A 17896-nucleotide genomic window follows, 5' to 3' on the forward strand; every position below is an offset into this window, starting at 1 on the left:
GGGCTCCCCCCTCCCCAGCACTGCTGATCCTACATTTACCTAAAGTCAGGACTTGATGTCCTCTAATGCTGCCCTCTAACTCTATATAATTTTTATCTAAATACAGTGGTACCTCGGGTTACAGACGCTTCAGGTTACAGACTCCGCTAACCCAGAAATAGTACCTCGGGTTAAGAACTTTACTTCAGGTTGAGAACAGAAATCGCAAAGCGGCAGCAGGAGGCCCCATTAGCTAAAGTGGTGCTTCAGGTTAAGAACAGTTTCAGGTTAAGAACGGACCTCCAGAACGAATTAAGTTCTTAACCCGAGGTACCACAGTACAGCTTTTTTAAAAAAATAAAAAGAATAATAATAAACTGAACAGTGCAGCAAACTGTAGACGCAGAGTCCTGCTCAAAATCTGGAAATAACAAACAACAATATGAGCATAATGGATCAGCTCCGCTGAGAAAAGAAAAAAAAGCAAATATTTCGAAGCTGCAAAATACAAGACAGAGCTTGGGTGAGGAGCATCCCCAGTTACATAGCAACTATATCCTTCACAGGTGCAATGGTAGCTAGCGGAGTTGTCTTCTAAATGCCTCACCTGCCTATGTTAGAGAGCTGGCTCCATTATTCTTCTCAGCCCCTGTACACTGCAGGCGACATTAGGATGGGTCTCGGTGTAACTCGGTATTCTAAGCTGCTGCCTGCTGTCTCAGTATAAGGAAGGTGTTTTGGCAGCTTTGCTGCGAAGAAATGTAAGGTTTCACAACAGTGCCGAGATGCATATTATCCCCTTGGGCCCTCTTTTTCTTTTACTCATCATGTTGTGTAATAAAATGCAAAAGCTCTTTCCCTCTTTCCCTTTCTTATTCCAAGTGAAGCATCAAAATAATGAACACAAATGAGCAGAGAAGTGCGGTGACTTGTTGGGAAAAAAGAAATGGGCTGCAGCAGGCGGTGGTGGGGGCGTGAGGAACCAAGATATATAATGCACAAGGTGCTAGATGTGGCTGTTTATTGCAAAGCAATACATGGAATGAGCCACCCTCTTTGCTTTTCAACCTACTTCCCCAGCAGCATTCACAGACTGTCTAATCCCAAAGCTGTGTTTTAGTTTTCTCCTTCAACTCCGTATTCCCCCCCGTTGACCCCTCAATTCCATTCTTCCATCCTTCTCATCTCTGTATCTCTTTGAAGGGCTGTATGTGGTCTAAACCTTTAAAGAACCTTTTAATGAGGGTGAAAGAGGAGAGTGCAAAATATGGTCTGAAGCTCAACATCAAAAAAACGAAGATCATGGCCACTGGGCCCATCACCTCCTGGCAAATAGAAGGGGAAGAAATGGAGGCAGTGAGAGATTTTACTTTCTTGGGCTCCATGATAATTGCAGATGGTGACAGCAGTCACAAAATTAAAAGATGCCTGCGTCTTGGGAGAAAAGCTATGAGAAACCTAGACAGCATCTTAAAAAGCAGAGACATCACCTTGCCAACAAAGGTCCGTATAGTTAAAGCCATGGTTTTCCCAGTAGTGATGTATGGAAGTGAGAGCTGGACCATAAAGAAGGCTGATTGCCGAAGAATTGATACTTTTGAATTCTGGTGCTGGAGGAGACTCTTGAGAGTCCCATGGACTGCAAGAAGATCAAACCTATCCATTCTTAAGGAAATCAGCCCTGAGTGCTCACTGGAAGGACAGATCCTGAAGCTGAGGCTCCAGTACTTTGGCCGCCTCATGAGAAGAGAAGACTCCCTGGAAAAGACCCTGATGTTGGGAAAGATGGAGGGCACAAGGAGAAGGGGATGACAGAGGACGAGATGGTTGGACAGTGTTCTCGAAGCTACGAACATGAGTTTGACCAAGCTGCGGGAGGCAGTGGAAGACAGGAGTGCCTGGTGTGCTCTGGTCCATGGGGTCACGAAGAGTCGGACACGACTAAACAACATGTGGTCTAAGTGTGGCTTAGTTTTTGACAGCAGTAAATCACACCGAACAAGTTGGACTTAACTCTTTATCAGCAAAACAGGATCATGCCCAATGAGGACAGCAACTCAAGTCTTGCCCACATGAGGCAGTTGTCGAGACTAAAGGTCCCCACCTCCCCACAGCCTCCTTTCCAGGGTCCTTTCCAAGCAATCTGAGACTGCGCCTTCAGGCCTGTCTTTGCTTCTCCCACTTTATGCCTCTCCTGGTTCTGAGAGACCAGTGGGGAGGAGAGCTGATCACAGCAGGAAGGTGAGACATCCGTGCCTCTTCACAAGCCTGACCCATCTCTGCCTCTTGGCTTCCGTCCTCTACTGCTTCCATCTCTGATCATAGAAGGGACTCCAATAGTCATCTGGTTCAATTCCCTGTAATGCAGGAATATGCAGCTGTCCCATATGGCAATCGAACCTGCAACCTTGGCATTATAAGCACTGTGCTCTAACCAAATGAGCTATAAAGGATTCTGGACTTCTCTCTGTCCCAGACTCTCCCCTCTCACTAAGCCCTGTTACCTCTTCTGTGCCTCCCACTGAATTTCCTGTTGATCCCAAACCTGAACGCAGACTGCTCTGACTTTGCTTCTCACCTGTCTTGGACTGGTTGGATGCAGAGGAATGGATGCAGAGGAACCAGTTGTAGAGTGGTGGTGGGGCGACGATGAGCATTCAGAGGGAGAAGAGGGAGAAGACTGGGAAGAGGTGTCAGGAGTTGAAGTGAAGAGTCATGGGTGTCTTCCCCTCTTTGTCTCCCAGAACCAGAAGAGGCATGAAAAGAGCAGAGCAGAGGCCGGCTGCATGCAGGCACAGTCTCTGATAATAATAATAATAATAATAATAATAATAATAATAATAATAATAAGCCACTCTGGGTGGCTTCCAACAGAATATTAAAATACAATAACCTATGAAATATTAAATATTAAAAGCTTCCCTAAACAGGGCTGCCTTCAGATGTCTTCTAAAAATCTGGTAGTTGTTTTTCTCTTTGACATCTGGTGGGATGGTGTTCCACAGGGCGGGTGCCACTACTGAGAAGGCCCTCTGCCTGGTTCCCTGTAACTTGGCTTCTCACAGTGAGGGAACCGCCAGAAGGCCCTCGGCACTGGACCTCAGTGTCCAGGCAGAACGATGGGGGTGGAGACGCTCCTTCAGGTATACTGGGCCGACGCCATTTAGGGCTTTAAAGGTCAGCACCAACACTTTGAATTGTGCTCAGAAACGTACTGGGAGCCAGTGTAGGTCTTTCAAGACCGGTGTTATATGGTATCAGCGGCTGCTCCCAGTCACCAGTCTAGCTGCTGCATTCTGGATTAGTTGTAGTTTCCAGGTCACCTTCAAAGGTAGCCCCACATAGAGTGCATTGCAACAGTCCAAGCTCAGAAAATGCCCTGGTGAGGAGGGGCTGGCTGCGGGGAGTTGAGGACTTCCAGTTTCGGCAAGTGATTTTCATGGAGGAAGACCATCGGGAATGAGCTGCTCTGCTCCTTAGGCATGACACCCAACCAAGTCTGTGGAGATTGTGTTTTTGCTAATAAAGAGTTAACACCAACTTTGAACTTTGTGATTACTGGCCGGCACAGTCCTGCAACATCATTTGACCCTGGTTGTGATCTCTGCTCACTTGGACCTGCCCTGGATACTGCTTTGGTTGCTGCCCACACTGATGTTGCTGTCGGGAAGTCCCCTGTTCACTCAGGAGCCCAGTGAGAGCAGGACACCATGAGGCAGGTCACAGAACTGGCCAGGACCATAGAACAATTGGGATCAGAAGGCAAACTAGGGAGCAGAGCCAAAGAACAAGGCAGGACTGAGAAACTAGACCAGACACACTAGAACTCAGGTAGGTGTTGTTACTGAAGGAAGGTTCAGCTGTAGCAGATAGTCCTTTTTGATGCTCAGGAGGAGCTAATGGTCAGCCTCAGCAGGCAGAGTCAGGCCAGGTCCATAAAATTCTTCCCTGAGAGGCTGCAGTTATACATCACACCACATGAGGCAGTGGTCAGCAATCCCTGACACACATTTCAGAATCTCCTGCCCTAAAACCCTGTCCTGAAATGACACACAAGCTCTGAACAATTTTATACATACTTCTCGTGTTGCTAAAAATACCATAATCCTATTTCTCCTCATGTTGCTAAATGGATTTAAAAGAAAAATATTTTCCTCCCTCACTCCCAACCTGAGTTAGGTAGATAACTTGCTATTGGCATATTTATGCGGAAAGGGCAGGATTGCTATTTAAAGCAACTGAGAATGAGTCACCCTGCCAGAGCGATTAAGCCTTGTGAGTCTGTGCAGGATCAGTTCAGAAGTCATATGTGTTGAATAAGCAAGGAGAGGACCTCCAGACTGCCACTGTTTGCAGGAGGGATTCGATTGCACACTTCAGGTTTGCACAATTAAAGTTGATTAAAGTTTTTTTTTGCCACACTGCAACAGATTAACTAAAAGAAGAAGCCGCCAAATCATTTTGTTTGTTTTTTAAAATTTTTATTAAGTTTTTCTGTTTTGTATTTTTAAATATTCATTTAAATAACCTTAAAATATCAAGCCTGGGAACGTGGGGTTCGGCAGGGCACCAGAAGCACCCCCCTACTCGCGAGGAATCCCATTTAGGGGCTCCGGAGCAAAGTGGGGTGAGAAGCGCGGTGCTGCGAACTGACTGCTACTTTCACGGAGTGAAGCCGCATAGCCATTGCCAGAGACAGCTGACTTTGTCCTGTGGACAATTGGACTTAAAACAAGTACCCGTGAGTAGAAACGGAAAATTGGATCAAGAAATTGCTTAATTTGGTATCGAAGCGGGAAGGTGCAAACAGGAAGTCCGCCTTCCGCTTTTTGTATATAGTCTAAAGCAAAAATTTTGTAAGCTAAAGCCGGGAAAGCTGTAAAAAAAGCCTAAATTTCCTTCATTCAGAATCACTGAAACCCCTCTTGGAAGCAGGAGAAAAGGGGGGGGGGGGCTCTGTTTAACCCTAGCAGGAGAGGGAGTGAAGAAGGATAAGTTTCCACCATCTCTAACCTGGGAACGGGGTGTCAGAGACAGAAACTGTTGGAGTGGCTCATTGACTGTGAATGGAATACTTTGACAGATAGCTAATGAAGAGAGACAAGTTGATTCTAATGTTGCCTTTTGCATTTTAAAGAAACAAAATATCTGAAAAACATCTGAAATATCTGGAAAATGAAAGTAACTTTCCTTTGCCTTTAAAAAAAAATATGGATACAAAGAGAAATTGTCTCCTCTAGAGGGAGCTTGTTAAATTGTTGCTGCAGTATACTTGAGGATCCAAGATCTGTGAGATTAAGATCGTGGGAACAGTCTTTTCTGACCTTGACCAAAGATGAGCTGGGAGGAAGACTGGGTGCTTGCTTTATGCAAAACAAATGCCTTGCTGGAACAGATGCACGAGAAGATGGACTTGATGAATGAGAAAATGGATTTGACTGTTGTGGTTAATAACTGTGGACGAACAGGGAACATTGGTACAGAAATCATCCAGGGACCAACCTATGATTCTCTACTGACTGGGCAAGTGCAGATGACGATGAAGGAAGATGCAGTTGCACCTCAAATAATTCAAATGGAGAGACCCAAGGCCCTACAGGAGCATAAGCCGCTGTCATTGAAGATTGAAGTTGAAGTGGGCCAGGGGGAGTTTGGAGATGAGGAGGTTCCTAACTTTGGAGAGACCTTGAAATATGATATTAAATACTTTTTGGATTATATCGAGGACTGTGGGGAGTGGGACTGTGGGGAATGGGCGGGCTGGATGAAGGGAAATGGAGACAATTTTGGGTTGGAATCCCCCAGAGACCTACTCCTCAATGAGAAAGGAAAGAAATTAAGAAAGAGACCAACAAAAGACAAGGAAAAGGGCAAATATAAACAAGAAGAAGAAGAACCGCGGAAGGGGCATGGAAGAGACTTAAGGGCCTCCGACATAAGGCTTCCAGGTTGATGGACTAGATGGAATGGACAGTAAGGACTGGCACGATCCGAGACCAGGAAGAAGGGACGCTGGATGACGATTGGAAGAAAACTTATAAAGGAAACTTTTTATTTAGAATTAGCTTAATGAATATTAGGGAAAATGTTGGAATGAAACTATATGACTCTAGCAGAAATGATATCAGGACCTATGTATATTTGAAAACTAAGATTTAAGCTTTAAGGTATTTTGGGGTAAGATAAGGTTAAATAAATTAAGGTAATTTGAATAACAGAATATGGGGAAAGATGGAAAGGACTTGTTGAGTTAATTATTAGGTTAAATTGTTAAGACGTATTTTTTAACAAAAATTGAGAAAGATGGAAAGAATTTGCTGAAATAATTAATTAAACTAGAATACAAAAAGGGAGGTGTGAGGAGGTCAATGAAACAAGCAAATGGAAATCATAGATATGCAATTTGGGATTTGTGTCTTCTTCTTCTTCTTCTTCTTCTTTTTATTTTTATTTTGCTGTATTGTTGTATTGGCTTTTATGTTCTGTGTTTTTCTCTTTTTTATATTGTAGTGTTGTTCTTTATTTTGTCTTCTTTTGTAATTTTGAAATTATTAATAAATATTATTTAAAAGTAAATAACCTTAAAATATCAACGACTTCCCTTCTTCTCTTTCCATGGTTCATTTTGCATACCATAAATTCCTGCAACCAAACCATTCAGTGTCCCATTATTACATCCATCAAAATGTATTTTCACTGTTGAATTTATCTTAATGCTGCCAACGTTTTCAAATGTACACAATTCCACCCCCCCCATATATTCAATAAACATTTTCCAGCCTTCTCTAAACGTATGTTCTTCTTGTTCTCTTATTCTGTATGTTAAGTCTGCAAGTTTCAAAATCATTTTGGGAAGTGGCAGATAAGTCCATTGAAAAGTGTGGGATGGATGGATTATGAATGGCAAGAAGTAAAAATACCCCAAAAGCAAATCAGGATGAATGTTCACTGACATATAGTCACCCCACAAACAAATCAGGATAAAAGCTCAATATAAACTAGACATAGTCCAACCTCTGTATAAGCTTTGTGCAAGCAAATCAGGAAGAATGCTGGATAAACAGGGAAGCTGGGGTAGCTCAGTTGATTAGAGCATGAGGCTCTTAATCTCAGGGCCATGGGTTCAAGCCCCATGTTGGGCAAAAGGGGGTAGACTAGATGACCATAATGGTCCCTTCCAACTCTTTGATTCTATGATTTTATGATCTGCAGGAGCCCTAAGAAGCCAGACTACAATTCCCATCATCCTTGACAACTGGTTCTGCTAGCTAGGGATGATGGGAGTTGTAGTCCAGAAACAGCTGGAGACCCAAGTTTGGGAAACCCTGCTCTAACCACTATACCACACTGGCTTACTATTCCCCTTACAGTCTCTGTTTGAAGGGGATGCAAAAACACTGCTGTATAAATAACTATTAATCTTCCTTCTGTCGCCAGTTCAACTTGCCATTGCTTGGCATGGGAAGAAATTGAGTCCACATATGCTTGCAGATTGGCACCAGCCAATTTGGCAGGCGGCATTAATGGAAAAATTGCCTAAGCCCATACACATATGCAGAGGTCAAAGAGAGGAAGGCAATCTTCATGAAGTCTGGTCTTGCTTTATTTTAGCATGCTAATAACTGAGTTCACGACACCCACTTTCCTGTAACGCACAGTTCCTGGTGGAAATATCTCTTTGGCTGATGAGTGGGTCAATTTCCAAAGTCAATGGACAATAAATAATCTGTATTTCTGTCGAAACACTTCCATTTTGATAATGTAGATTGCATACCATCCCCTGGTAGTTATAAACAGTGTTTTTGGACTTGAAAAAAATGAAATAAAATATGTGCTTAAAATGGGAGGGAGAAGCTTTGTGTTAGGAGACCAAAATAATGAGGCAAGACACCAAGTATAGGGTAAAGTTACCAGATTTTTTTCAATGAATCCGGGGACACTTTTAAACTTCAATGGATTTTGTATGGGGACTGATTTGTAAATCCGGGGACTGTCCCTGGAAAACGGGGACATCTGGTAACCTTAATCTAGGGCTAATTTATAAACAATAACTTATCAACCACATTGGGAGGGGGGGGGGAATGAAAACCATGTAAGGAAATATCCCCAAAGTCTAGCAAGCTACTTGTTGATTGGGTGATTCTACCCTTGAAGGTGTGAGAGTTGACTTTAAGCCCAATTCTTTCCCCCTGCCATGTTCATTCAGGTGAGGATGGAACACACACCCATCTGGTTCCATTATTTTACTCTTGTTCATGCGCGTCCTTAAAATCTTATTCTTAACAATCCAATTTCATCTTATTACAAGTGACTTTTGAACGTTCAACTAATGTAAATACCTGTACACAAAGCTTGCAAGGTTATGTTTTAAACATTTCCCTTGTTTAAAAGAAAAGAAAAGAAAAAAACCAATGTCCTTTTGGGTTTCAAGTTGTCTAATCTGTCTTGCATAGTTCACTAATTTATTTTACCAGTCTTCTTTATCTTCTTTGGTGGTGGCTTCTTCCTTCTATGGGATAGAGGACATATCAGATATAAAACTGTTAAAAACAGATACTACACTTGATCTTAGCCAAAAAGCCGAGAAGCAAATTCCATAGTTCAACTCTATGAAGAAGGACTATCCCAAACTTTCTAACGTCCAGTTTTACTGCATGTCCACAAGTTCTAGTAATATGACAGAGGGAGAGGAAAAAAACCTTCCTATCCACTTTTTCCATACAATGCAACATTTTATATACCTTTGCCATGCTCCCTATACCCAACTTCTCTCCAAACTTAAAAGCCCCAAATGTTGTAAGGTGGTAAATCAGTAGCAATTCTTGAGAAATTAAATATGTGCATATTTGAATATGATCTGCACCCCCTAGAATAACAAGAGCATACAGGCGTTGTGACAAAGTTCTTAGCTTCAAAAACTGGTGGTGTTTTTTTTTAATGCATGTCTAAAAGAGTTTATCAATGCATATCTTAGGAGAAAATTCATTAAAATATGCATTTCATTCATTATTTTCTGATTGGATTTATCTGGAAACAGGGCAGGGTAGACTTATGAGTGAACACATAGTACACAAGCAGGTGCACACTAGTAACATAGGGTTATAGGCAATGCTAATCCTACTCAGAGTATACCTATTGAAGGTAATGGACAGGATTGACTCAGGTTCGTTAATGTCAATGGGTCTCCTCTGAGTAGCAATCTGCATAGAACCCAACTTGATTTAACCAGCCTTACAAAGTTGTAGTGAGGTCAATTCAGAAGAGAGCTGCCTGTACCTTAATGCAGGGATGATTCCCCCCTCCACTCTCATGACCATACACATTTCATGAAAAAGAAAAAGTTTCACCTTGCAGAAATCTCATCACAAAATAAAGATTTCCCCCCCTTTCAAATTTCCCCAGAGATCTTATTGATCTAATTAAAGTTTGTATTGCAAGAGCATTGCCCAGGAGACAAATAAAATACAGTGTTCCCTTACCGAGTGTGCTATTCCTGATTCAGTGTTCCATTAGAATAATCACTCAGCAAAATCTTTATGCTTCTCCCTCTTCTCTGTTCATTGTCTTATAGCTCTTGTTTTGTGTGCAGATTTTGACAAACCCAAGGGACTTCTCAGCTGCCAGGTGGGTTGCAGAAAGGATGAGATAGACAGACGATAGATATAGATAGATTAGATAGATAGATAGATAGATAGATGATAGACAGATAGACAGACATGTAAGATTCTGATTTAGACATGCACCACATTTTCTGATGTTCCCATCAACTCCAATGATGACCTGCAGAAGATGCTGCATGCTCAAAGAACAGAGGAATAGGAGTAAAATCAACACACTAATTAATTACACTGGTACCTTAGGTTACAGATGCTTCAGGTTGCAGACTCTGCTAACCCAGAAATAGTACCTTGGGTTAATAACTTTGCTTCAGGATGAGAACAGAAATCGTGCAGTGGCAGCGCGGCGGCAGCTGGAGGCCCCATTAGCTAAAGTGGTATCTCAGGTTAAGAACAGTTTCAGCTTAAGAACGGACCTCCAGAACGAATTAAGTACTTAACCTGAGGTACCATTGTATTTCCTCTTTGGGCTAACCAAGCACAGCAACCAAGATGGATGTACTCACCAAGACTATGCATCAAGGGACACGGGTGTTGTTGCGGTCTAAACCGCTGAGCCTCTTGGGCTTACCGATCAGAACGTTGGCGGTTTGAATCCGCACAACGGGGTGAGCTCCTGTTGCTTTGTCCCAGCTCCTGCCAACCTAGCAGTTCGAAAGCACACCAGGAAGGTAAACAGCATTTCCGTGCACTCTGGTTTCTGTCACAGTGTTTCGTTGCGCCAGAAGTGGTTTAGTCATGCTGGCCACATGACCTGGAAAGCTGTCTGTGGACAAACGCTGGCTCCCTCTGCCTGAAAGTGAGATGAGCGCTGCAACCCCATAGTCACCTTTGACTGGACTTAACTGTCCAGGGGTCCTTTACCTTTTCGCATCTGTCTCTCCACCCTGATCTGACTTGTGACCCAGTCTGGTGCTTTGGAGCAATGTCAGTCCAGCCTGTCTCAAACTGATTCGGTGGGCTTTGCCCTGTTTTTAATTAGGACTTCAATTTTCAATTAAAAATGCAGTTGGAGAGGAGTGCATTTCCTTGCTGCCAGACCACCAACATTTCTCAACATGATATGGGGATGCCTCATTCCATCCTAGTTAAATCTTGCAATGGCCCATATCAGTCCTTAAGGAAGTGAGGTCCTGAGCCATGTAGGGCTTTATAGGTCAAAGCCAGCACTTTGAATTGGGCCCGGCGACTAATTGGCAGCCAGTGCAGTCGGAACAGGATCAGTGTAATATGCTCAAACTGCCTTGTTCTGGTGAGCAATCTTGCCATTGACTTTTGCACCAGCTGAGGTTTTTGAACCTTCTTCAGAGGCAGCCCCACATATAATGTATTGCAGTAATCCAGCAGTGGGTGGAGCCAATGACAGGCAGAGCAAATCAATTCTACAGGAGCAACACTGAGACTAAGGAGGAGGAAGCCAACAGCCAGTACCAACCCCAGGGCAGGATGCAAGAAAGAAGTCAGATAGGTGACTGATGGGAGAAGGAGCTTGGTGGGGCAGTGGCTTTCACCCCCTAATGGAGCCACCTCCACTATACTACTGGCTGTTATAGAATCATAAAATTGTAGAGTTTGAAGGGATCTCAGTGGTCATCTAGTCCATGTCACAGTCCAGTCTACAGGCGATCGAAGTCCCAGCTAAGGAAGTTGGGACCGGGGGCAAAATGGCGGGGTGGGAGCAGGAACGAGAGTCCAGAAGCCAGGGGTCTGAGGGTCAGGAAGCAGGGAATCACGAAGTCAAGGGTCCGAGGGTTGAGAAGCAAGGAGTCACAAAGTCAAGGGTCCGAGGGTCGAGAAACAAGGAGTCCAGAAGCCGAGGTCCGAGGGTCAGGAAGCAAGAAGCCAAATGCAGCAAGGCAGGAAGCGTGTTGCTGTGGCAAAGAGCCGAAGGGAAATGCTGACCTTAGATCCCTTCCCGGCTCTTGCCACCAGGGGCAGCGAGTTACCAAGTGGCCTCACCTGTGCGGTTGCGCCTTGCCTCTCCAGAACAAACTTAGGAAGGCCCCAGTCCTGCAAAGCCCTGCTGGTCACAGCGCCTGGCTCCTGCATGCACTCCTGACAGTCCAGCCATCTGCAAAGCAGGAATCACAGTTAAAGAATCCAACCTTTGTTTAAAAACCTCCAACGAAGGAGAGTCCACCACCTTCCCAGGTCATCCTTTCTACTGTCAAACAGCTCTGTCAGAAAGTTCTCCATAATGCTTAGTTGGAATATTACCTCATGTAATTTGAATCCGTTGGTTCCTGTCCTACCCTCTGGAGCAAAGAGAAAACGAGCTTGCTCCATCTTCCATACGACAGCCCTTCAGATATTCAAAGATGGCCATCATATCTCCTCTCAGCCTTCTCTTTTCCAGGCTAAACATGCCCAACTCCATAAACTTTTCCTCACAGAGCTTGGTTTCCAGACCCTTGATCATATTGGTCGCCCCTTTTTTGCACACATTCCATCTTGTCAATACCCTTCTTAATCTATGGTGCCCAGAACTGGACCCAGGACTCCAGATGGGAGCCCAACCAAGGCAGAATAAAGTGGTACTATTACTTCCCTTGGTAGTTGCTGGGTGACCTTGAGTCCCAGCATTATGAGAGAAGGAGAAACAGGAACTCTCTATCCATTTCCTCTACAAACCTGTGATTACATAGGCTGTGTTTATGGCAAATCCTCAACTGTGTCCCTCACCATTCTCGCAAGCTTCTTCTCCTTTGCCTCACACTGCAGGTCAGCCTTTGTATTCCCTCCGCTTCCTGTGTTAATATTTTGCACAGCGAAGGCTGATTGATATCAATAAGCAGGTAACTGTAAAAATGGCAACTCAGCAGGCCGGATTTCAGGTACGCATGTGGTGATTGCAGTATCTGCTAAGCAAATCTCCAAGAGTAATTGGCAGCTTTGCTACACAAAGTGGGTTATTGTTTTTAAAAGCCACGCTGGAGAACATCGGGGACAAAAAGATTGCCGGGGTGAGCAAAGCTGCTCTCCAAACACAGCAGAGGATGAGTGAATGGGGAAGCTGTTCCTTCTTTCCTCCTTTCTCTTTCTTTCCTTCCATCAAATATAGAGAGGTTAACAATGAAAACCACACACAATGTGTCACAATGAAAGCGCAGTGTGTGAGCTTGGGCGTAAATAACCACAGGCAAAGAATTTCATTCAAGTGGAATGAGGTTTCTGAGCGCGCTGATAACTTTAAGTACCTGTGAAAAGAATTGTGTCAGGACTGACTGTGAACTGCTTTCATTGTGTCTTAAGAAACAACAGCAGCACAACCCTGCTTTTAAACAGATTTGACCAAATCAAACCACATTTATGGTAGCCCTCAAATCATAGGCACCCCATGGCCTGAGTTCATGGGGGGTGGGGAGACCAATGAGAGGAAGACTGAAGAGACAGTCAAAGCAGATGGGGCAATGAGAGGAAGAGGAACTGGGAGCCTTTGACAAGAGAACAGTGCAGATGTCCAGCAACAGCCATTTGCCCTTCCTCTGGTACACACTGGGGGATGGAGAGATGTGAAAAGAGCCAAATTTCTCCCTGCGTCCAGCATGGAAAATCACTTCTAAGAGAACAAGTGTGCTTTTGCAGCAGGCTGATTCTTGCCAAGTAGATGAGGAACAAACAACCAAGTTTCACATGTTTTTAATATATTGCAACAATGTGCAATATAATATACTGAAAAGGCTAAAATCATGTACACCGTGTTAGTTGTTGTCTATAACCCATACCATTGCTGTTCGTTTTTAAGAAGCCAGTGTTGGTGTTAATCTCTATAACCTGCTTTCAATTTGGTGGTGTTACTAGGCAAGAACAAAATGTTGCTTTTTCTTATCTCACGACTCTCACCATCACTCAGGGGAAAATATAAGAACCAGCCTCTTCTAACGGCTGACCACCATTCCATATTGAAATGGGTGCTCTAATCTTTATATGATTGCCTTTTCTGTGATAGAAATATGGCTCTGCGTAGGGTATTTATTGTCTGGTTCTCTCCAAAGTATTGACTTTATGTAACAGCTTGATATACATCAAACCCTTTGTAGATTTAATAAACTCTTCTTGGTCAATCCTCTGTTGTAAACACAATGAGATTTATTTTGGCGATCTAAGCACAATTCTCTCCCCCGCCCTTGAAAATATTCTACTTCCAGAGATCAAAATATACAAAAGGGAACATAGATCACTGAATGGCGGCAGAGCGAGCGGGTGGGCAGGCGGGACTATGTAGGAGGTTGTGTTTCTTTCTGTGTCTTTAGAATTTCAGAATATGCTGATGACTGAATGGATTTGGCAACAGAGATTGGTCAGTTAGCATGAGTGGCACACTACCCGACCAACCTCAACCAGGCCCCACCTGTCCGCCTTCTTACTTAAAAACAGCAGGGTGGTGAAATGGGAAGTGCCGTCTTGCCCTGCCACCTGTGCCACCTGTGCCACTATACCTGCTGCCACTGGCGCCACTTCTCCACCTGCCCTACCAACTCTGTTGCTATCAGAGAAGTGATGCTGGCATTGGCACAAACTTCAGGTGAGATCTTGCACTGTTTCTGAGGTGATTTCGGTTGACAAGGATGCTGATACCGGGACTGCTTCTGTGCCTGCGGCAGAGGTGGCGTGGCAGGTGTGGCACCTATGGGGCTGCCACTGTGGGGGCTTCTGCAGCCTGAGGCAACTGCCTCAGTCTGCCTAATGGAGGAGCTGGCTTTGACAATCAGTCAGGGAGTGGATCTCTCTTTCCGTTGTTGTTGTTTAGTCGTCTTAGTTGATTTTGACTCTCCGTGACCCCATGAACCATAGCATGCCTTGGAAATTCTCACTTTCTTCTCAAAGCTTCTCCTTTTTTATGTCCATGGAGTTTTCTTGGCAAAATACTGGAGTGGTTTGCCAGTTCCTTCTCCAGGTGGATCACGTTGTCAGGAGCTCAGCCTACACTCGAGTAGGACCCTAGTAGAGATACATGCCCGACTGGCATGTTCTCTCCCTCCTGGTCAATTGTTCGGGAGCTTCAAAAGCTTTCTTCAGCCCGAACATCACAGCGACCGATGCCAACAGACATCGGCACACTTGGGGATCCGCAGAGTTTGCGCATCATGCATGACACACCTCAGCAACTCAGCATTTTGGCTAATCTACTTTATTTACATATAAACACACACAGAGCACGGCAACATGGCTCCCTCTCTCTCTATCATCAGACAGCAAAGAGAAAAAGAACAGAGGACAATAGTCCCACTTCATGGAACACAGTAACACAAACATCCTGTTTCCATCACTTCCCACTCTGTGGAGTCAAAACATATACTGTCATGTGAAAGACAACAATCCCATGACTGCAGTCATGGAGCAGGAATTCTAATACACGTTTAGTCTAAACTCTCGGCTATGACCTGTCCATCTTGGGTGGCCCTGCGTGGCATAGCTCATAGCTTCTCTGAGTTTTTCAAGCCCCTTCGCCACAACAAGGCAGTGATCCATGAAGGGATCTCTTTCCATATTCACCCTCAATTCCACCCCTGGAACAAGCCAATGGATTCCTCTTCCAAGGAGGAGTTGGGGTGTGTCAAACTCCCCCCTCCTGCACATAAGTGTGGGAGAAGCATTACCCTAGCTTGAAAACAGGATGCATTTGTGAAACAGCTACGGTTTAGAATGTAGCCCTGCATCATCCTGCGTCATTACATCTTCTTGACCTTTCTCAGTTATTTTTGTTGCTGTCTCTAAATTACCACAAACACAGGTGCCAGCTTGGAGCAACCTTCATTTCCAGGAAGTTCTCATTTTTCTCTCTTAATAAACAAAAGGGTCATAATGACAGACTGGGGCGGGTTCATTTTAATAGTCCTTCCCCTGTGAAGCCGATGTGGTACCAGAATAAAGCTCACCATCAGTGCAACTTTTAGAGCATTGGGGAGAGGGGTGTGAATTTGCAGAAACGTGAACGATGTCTTGCAAAGGAGCCAATCTTTACAGTTTAAAATCAAATGTTATCAGTGTAGGATAAATTAGCCTCATAAAACTAGCTCACCATTTATATACTTTAGGACAGTGGGCCACCAGCTGTCCAGGGATACAGTAAAATTCATTGAATAATATGTGTGAACAGTGGTACCATCAAGCCATGTATTGGGGGCAAAATTATCAGGGTCCCACTCAGTAGAATAACATACCCTTCAAGTGCCCCAGTTTTCCCAGGACATCCTGGAATTACAGAAGCCACCCCAGCTTCTGATTTGATCCCCAAATGTCCTGTTTACTCTCTCCAATGCTACCGCTGCTGAGCTCAGGGAGGACGAGCTGTTGCTTGCAGCCAATGCTGTTGTTTGTAATGGTACCACACACTTGTGCGATTCAGCTGGCTCACATGACAGCACAGCGCCAAAAAACATGTGTCCCAGTTTTTATCAGCAGAATGTTGGAGGGTATGGAATAAGCAGGAAACCCCCCAAATGGAGTAGGTTTAGCTTGCCCAACCCACAGTGATTCAGGGCTGTCTCCATTTGACTTAGACAAAGCCTTGATCTTCAGGAATAGTACCAATTCAGCTGAATCTGGTGCACAGCCCTAGTTGTTACAAAGATGTTGGAAATTATCACATAATCTCAATAAATTTCTACCCAGAAGTCTCATCCCATTCAGTTCAATAGGACTTACTTCCAGGTAAATGGGTTTAGTATTGCAGCCTAGGTCCATTGTTTTTTCTCTTGTGCAGACTTCCACAGTCTTCTATCCCCCAACCTTGAGAAATCATACCTATGCAATAACCTCATTTCTACCTTAACTAAAATATGGTTATTCCTTCCCTTCCTTCACCTCCTTTGAGTCCCCCACTCCCCAACCTGGATTCAACCAACAATATCACTACTGACAAAGAACATCATTTAATTCCTTGCCTCTGTAAAACATTTTCTAAATTAGGATCTGACATTCAGATTGATTGCAAAGACATGAGGGCACCATAAACTGATGCATGGCAATCCCATCGTGTTGACAGACCATGTCAGCTGTGTGCCCTGGATGAGAAATGATCTATCTCCTCCAAGCTGTGAATTAATTCTCCTGATGATTTACTCAATTAGAAAGGAAGAATGAAGGTGAGGGGCGAGTAATTTCAGGAGGGTGGTCTATTTCCCAGGAAATTGATTTTTTTTATTTTTATGAATTAATGTAGCAATGATGATTACCATTGCAAGGTGACTTATACAAGCACTTATACAAACTCCTCATGGAACTCAAGGCTCACCCAGAGGTGCAGTTTGCAAAAGATTTCTATTGGAATTGCTGAGCACTCATTCTTTTGTTATGTTTTGTTTGACTACAACAATCCATGATGCATGCGTAGTGGTGAGCTAATGACTCTTGACTAGTTTCAGAATCAGCTTGCTAGGTACAAGCTTTCCCAGTAAGCATTCGATAACAAAAAGCGGCCTCTCGCTTTTCCCCTACACTATATAGATAGAGTCTGTTTGATAAGAGTTCTGTGCTAGTTTGAAACATTGGGACAAGTGCAGTGATTATGGGTTATGAATGTGCATTCATGTATTTCCTTCTGTCAACTTCACATGGGACAAAGGGATGTAAGAAGGTATCGATCGTTTTTCCTCCCTGCGTTTGTCGCATGCAGCATTGTGTCTGTTCAATTGCAGTTCACCTTCCATTGAAAATGATGTTATTCTCATTGTCCTCCGCAGCAAAATTATGTAGCTTGCATAATTTATGCAACGAGTTATGTGAATGCTGTCGTTTCACCCCATTTGTTCAATGGAAAGGAGCACAGATGCCATTGATTATGTCTCTTTTGCAGACGGAAAGCAACAACAGTGAATACCAATTGAATTCACTGGATTGATTTCCGTCCAAGACGTGGGACTAGAAAGTGAACACTGGTAATTTCGACTTCCATTTTCATTGGAATTCCCCAACAGGTTTTTGCAAAGGTAGAGAGGTGTGTGTGTGTCTTTGCTTTAGTGTTAATATTTACTAGTGTGATTGACAAGCAGTAGGTGGCAGTGCTTGCCACATCACCTTAAAATCTGTCTTTATGGTGACTGGCTTTCGATAGCTTCAAAAGGAAAACAATATATAGAAGCTTGCAGTCAGAATGTTGGCTGGTTCCAATCAACAGGTGAAATTCACAACACACACACACCTGCCCCACCTCCCATGGTCTCCTTATGGTTTCCAGCTCATAGAGCTTGAGGAGCAGCTGAAGGAAGAGGAGAGAACAGAGGGTGAAGTAAGAGCTGCGTGTGGAGGAAGGCAGAGATGAGGCAGGCTGTTGAAGAAGCCAGGGGGCCTCTCCCTCC

The 17896-nt window shown here is 44.0% G+C and overlaps 2 long non-coding RNA genes across 2 annotated transcripts in view; one reads left to right on the plus strand and one right to left on the minus strand.

The window, feature by feature from the left end:
- The first annotated feature begins 4285 nt into the window (after positions 1–4285).
- LOC308464160 overlaps positions 4286–17896 on the plus strand; it is a 65242-nt gene continuing 51631 nt past the window's right edge. The window contains exon 1 of the long non-coding RNA XR_013979903.1: positions 4286–4359. This is a non-coding gene — a long non-coding RNA (uncharacterized lncRNA). The remainder of the gene's footprint in view (positions 4360–17896) is intronic.
- On the minus strand, positions 8371–9585 carry LOC308464222. The gene is made up of 2 exons (XR_013979948.1): positions 9459–9585; positions 8371–8488 (listed from the first exon to the last, which is right to left on the minus strand). It is a non-coding gene; the product is annotated as an uncharacterized lncRNA (long non-coding RNA).

Source organism: Podarcis pityusensis (assembly GCF_964106645.2).
Source record: "Podarcis pityusensis genome assembly, chromosome: 15".
NCBI lineage: Eukaryota > Metazoa > Chordata > Lepidosauria > Squamata > Lacertidae > Podarcis > Podarcis pityusensis.